This window comes from Pinus tabuliformis, chromosome X (genome assembly GCF_031772625.1).
Source record: "Pinus tabuliformis cultivar Carrire ecotype Pingquan chromosome X, CPIR1, whole genome shotgun sequence".
NCBI lineage: Eukaryota > Viridiplantae > Streptophyta > Pinopsida > Pinales > Pinaceae > Pinus > Pinus tabuliformis.
In genome coordinates this window covers 711,640,298-711,645,961 of record NC_142308.1, presented here as the reverse complement: position 1 = coordinate 711,645,961, position 5,664 = coordinate 711,640,298, and positions in this window count along the sequence as shown.

Sequence of the window (5,664 nt, the reverse complement as noted above, 5' to 3'; positions counted from 1 at the left end):
AATTTTATGGGAAGTATTCAATTATTGTTATATGTTTAATATTTGTATTATCTAATTTTCACTTTAATTTTATGTGAATCATCATTTTTGTAAAAAAATTATGATCACTATTAATTTTTGACACAAAATTCATAAAAAATGATATTTTAAAAGTTTTTTTTTATTATGATTTTCCTAAAAAAATCGTTTATTTGACATGTCATTTTTACAACAAAAAAAAGTCTCAAAATATGTATTTTTTTCATTATATCTATATTGAAAATGTGTATTTTTTTGTCAAATGTATAAAATTATTGTTTTTAGTGACAATTATTTGATATCGATTGAAATATTAATTAACGATACATAAACATATCGACAAACTTAACTTTAAAATATTGAGCTTTTTTATTTTATTTTTTTAAATATACAAAAAAACCAAGATATCATTACAAAAAATTGAAAAGACAAATGAAAAAACACAAAAAATAAATACACTTAAAAATAAATATCTCAAGGAAAAAGAAGAATAAGATATTATAAAATTTAAAGTGTCAAAATTAAGCCCTCTAAAAAAGGGGGGTTGATGTTGCATAAACACTTTTCAAAATTAGCATGAAAATCACTAACATTTAAAAACAATTTTGATGCAGGAGCATCTGGACTTAGTCAGCAATGTGAAAGTTTGTTCACGTGTTGTGGCTAAACAAGTTGAATTTCATTTACCTAATTGGTCAAAAGCCAGTTTTATTGAGAGGGTTGGATCTCTCAAGAAATGAGTTGTATTTTATTATTGTAATAGTTAGAAATTATCTTATTTTAGATTCAAGATAAGTCGTTAGCATAGAGCTATGAATTAGAGATTTGCTGTTAGATTTATTAAAAATAGAGATTGAGTTGTTAGACATAGTTAGAGTGATATCCGATTGATAAAAGGAAGGAAAAATGTAATGAAAGAAGAGTGGATTGAGTGAGCGAGAGCAAGAATAGTGTGAGGATTGTATTTAAAACTTAGGTCTTTATTTGTGTAATCAGGCTGTGGAGTACCAAGAAAGGTATGTTTCAATGGTCATTTTGGTATCTTTTCATCAAAACTCAAAAGCCTTTTGCATGAGAAATATAGATAATGATAAGAATTTATAACGAAACACGAGAGATTAATGAAAAGCACTGATAGTCGTCATTTCTATGTGCAGGAGGGAGGAAATACGGGAGGTGGCCATTCCAAAAGTAAAGACAAGGATGATCTAACTGTTGTCCCTTTGACGGAAGACCGAAAACGAACCAGATCACAACGAATCAACCCAAGAAAGGACGCGGAGATACCAGCACGAAACAGAAAAGGGAAGAAGTAACGCAGTATTAATGATTTTGCGAATCCCTCAGGATCTGAGATCCTGAGGAATCGCTATTTTACCTATTTTCTGTACCTAGATATCTCCGCCATCTTCCCTATAAAAAGGGTAGCACTGTTGGCTTCAGAGAGGATATTTTTGGGGTGTAATTTCTTTTAAGGAAGATCAGGACTATGATCTTTATGTTCGGTTGAAGACTTGAGTTCCTGTAATTTTATTGCATGCTTTAATACAGACTTGTTCACTCTTTTATCTTTGAGCCTGGATCTATCTTAAGCGGTGTACCCCTGGAGGCTAAGGGCCCGGCCCTGGAGGACACTTTCTCTTGTATTATTACGTGTGGTTTCCGTGTGGTTTGTTCATAGACGTACTCTGGTAATCTGCTGTGTTTTGAGAATATTATATTACATGCTCTGTTGTGATTAAGTCATTTCGTGTTCTTGAACTTTATATCGATGCTATGTTATTTTACCAATTCTTTAAGCATTGATTAATCCCTACAGGACACTGTTACTTTATTACAGAATTCTTCACGATTGTGTTTTGCATTATAACAAGTCATCTAGAAAGATCTGTTTTACATGGGTATCGAATGTGACTATTCTTTATTATGAGATACAGTCGTATGTGATTTAACAGAAGCAGATTAAGTATGGTGTGTTTCTAAGGTTCTATAGTATTGTTCCATCATATAAGATTGAGGGATTGGTGTTTTGATTGGCATGGTTAAATAGAGTTGCAGCTTAAAGAACTCAGTTATTACTTATTTCGATTACTGTTCTATTCTTGAACTGCTGTTCCATTTACCTGCTGTTCCATTTATTTGTTGTTCCATTTATTTGCTATTCCATTTATTTTCTGTTCCATTTCAATTTGCTGTTCCATTTCCAGATTGCTAATTTGTTGTTTCTTGAGGACGGACTTAGGCTGTAGAGGACCCCAGCATCCGCTACTTGGTCCCCAGATCTCTGATCTGCTCCCATCAGCTATGAAAGGGATGTGTTATTGCTACCAAGCCCTTGGCTGATGTGCTGTTCCATTTCATTATCACTTCTTTTATTTGCTGTTTTATTTCTAATCATTAAGAACGATCCTAGGCTGTAGCGAGCCCAGCATCTGCTATTTGGCTCCCAGACCTTTGATCTATTCTCATCAGTTAAGAAAAGGATGGGTTATTGCTACCAAACCTTTGGCTGATGCAATACTTGGTGTGATTTAGTCCTTTGAAGTAGTTAAGTTGTAGACTTGCATTAGTTTACTTTCGTAGTTGTAAATAGTTGTACTACAAGCATTACTCTGGCAAATGATAGCCTCAGACTGAGACACCCTTTGAAATAACCAGACGATCCCGGATTGACATATTAATGTGAGGTAACTAGAGGTGAAAGAGACCCTTTTTATAGCTCTACACAGGCCAAGGCCGAGACTCTGTAATTATTTTATTGTGAATGAATAAAATTGTGTGTGTAATCAACTCTCAAGTCTATGGAAACCCTCGTTGTACCTTTGTTTCCTTTGTATACGGGCAACAATTTATTCCTTTGTTTTTCTATGTTTCATGTCCAAATCACGGAATTAATAGAAGTCCAAGGCCTTTTTAAATATCATTGTTTGATGCCGATTTAGCTCTAACTATTGGATCACCCATATTGGATCAGTGAAGTTTGTTTGCATAGTTTCGGTCCCATGAGTGTAAATCCAATTTACACTAAGATTTAGCGCAAAACACAATCGGATCTGAAATTCAGACTTGAAATTTTATCAACGGGAACCTATACCCTTATCGAGTTCATAAGACTGATCGGGTCGGTGCATTGAAGTGGAAGGAGTCTGGCAAGTAAACTTACGACTTGCAAATGGCCGATTCAATTGTGGCCGTTAGATCGTGAATAAATCACAAGCGGTCTCGCTACAGTGAATGGTATTCCTGGCGGCTCAAGAGTTGTAAGATGTTTTGAAGGGTCAGCACCCGATCCCATTGAACATTCGACACGTAGCAACGAAGGATTGAATGAAAACCATTTATCGGGCGGTTAACCCCTGGCTTGTTGTCTCATCCAAAATATTTGACAACCGTCCAATCAAATAGATCCAGATCAACGGTCATGAAGGATCATACATGTTGAATTTTGGTGTACGACGAGCGCGCCGACTATAAAGGTAAAACTCATTGCTTTGGCTTGTTTCCAAAGGTATTTTGATTTTAAAGAAAAAGGTCAGGTTATAATTAAAAGGGAACCGTGGGGTGATTATTGGGGTTTCTTGAGTTCTGCTTCCACCTGTGTCATTTGTGGTATCAGAGCAGAAGTTAAGGTTGATTGCAACAAAAATGCTGCCAAGGAGAGGAGTTGGCAGTGGTCGAGGAAGACCTGAAGCAAATGCAATTCTATTAGGGGAGATCTGAAGTCTACGTACGAGAATGGAAACAATTGAGAATGCTCACAGAAGAATACCTCATGAAGGAGCTGACAGTGCTAACGAAGAATCTTCTGAGGAAGAAGAAGAGGAGGAAAATGAAACTACCATAGCTATCAAGATGTTGGCGAAAGTAGGAGGAAAAGAAAAGATGGAAATTCCTATGTATGAAGGGAGTCTCAATACAGAAGAGCTAATGGATTGGATCAATTCATTGGACAAGTATTTTTACTATGAAGAGGAAGCTAACAACAAAAAGAAGGTGAGATTTGCAGTTACCAGATTGAAGGGTCATGCAACTATTTGGTGGGATGAATTACAAACATCTAGAGTGAGGAAAGGAAATTCCAATATCAATCAATGGGATAAAATGGTGAGTAAAATGAGAGCTAAATTTATGCCTAAAGATTATTAGTTAAATCTTTTTAAATAATTGCAAAATTTAAGGCAAAAAGGAATGTCTGTTAAGGAATACACAGAAGAGTTCTATATATTGAGTATTAGAGCAGGACATGCAGAAGATGACATGAAGAAGGTAGCTATATATATCAATGGCTTAAGGTATGACATCCAGGATGATATTAGCTTGTTGAGTCTGAAGACTATTGAAGATGCCTATCAAGCAGGTTGAAGGCAGACGAGAAGATGTTGAGAAAATAGACTCAGAGGAATAGAGGAAGCTCAGTAAGAGGTAGAGGAACTACCAGAGCAATGGGACAACAACATCAGCATGAAGCAAGCAGCTCAAGTAGCAGACCACGACAGAGGGGAGAATTTAACAGAGGAATATTTGCACCCAGAGGAAGAGGCCGAGGAAGAGATGTTCGTTATTACACATGTGGAGAATGGGGACATGTGTCATGGGACTATCCTTATAATAAATCAACAAGTCAGAGGAATGTAAATGTGGCTGAGACAAAGCCAAAACCCCCTCTACTTATGGAAAAGGAAGAACCCCCTGAAGTAGGAGAATCCTGTTATTGAGAAGGACCTTGCTTAAGACAGAGAAGGAGATTGAAGAACCAACTCAGAGGAAGATTTTGTTTAGAACTACATGCAAATATAAAGGTAAGTGTTGTAAAATGATAATTGACATTGGAAGCATTGATAACCTTGTTTATATAGAGATGGTGGACAAGCTAGGGTTGGTAAAGACAATACACCCTACTCCTTACAGAGTGTCATGGTTACAGAAGGGACATTAGATTATTGTGATAGAACAATGCAAGGTTGAGATACAAATTGGTACGTATAAAGATGTGATATTATGTGATGTAATGCTCATGGATGTATGCCATGTATTACTTGGAAGACCATGGCAATTTGATCGAAAAGTTATTCATGATGGGAGGAGAAACACTTATACTCTGGAGAAGGATGGAACTAAACATACACAACTGCCATTGAAGGATGAAACTGATAAGGGAGCACTTGTTATGCTGTTGAATGGGAAGGAGCTGTTACAAGAGGTTGAAAAAGGTGAAGAAATGAATTTTGCTGTCATAGGGAGACCTAAGTTAATTTTGACTTCCACAAACTTAGATGATTTACCTGAAGAAATCAAAACTTTGTTGAATGATTTTGCTGATATTGTTGTGGATGAGTTGCCAAATGCATTGCCACCGATCATGAGTATTAGTTATCATATTGATCTAATACCAAAAGCGAGTTTTCCAAAAAAAGCAGCATACAATTTAAATCCTCAAGAGAACGCAGAAGTTGGAAGACAAGTGCAGGAGTTGATGGATAAGGGGATAATCAGAGAGAGTCTTAGTCCATGTGTTGTACCAACAGTACTCAATCCAAAGAAAGGAGGTGAATGGCGAATGTGTAATTATTCCAGATCTATAAACAAGATCACTATCAGGTATAGATTTCCTTTACCACTCATGGATGATTTGATGGATTGCTTGAG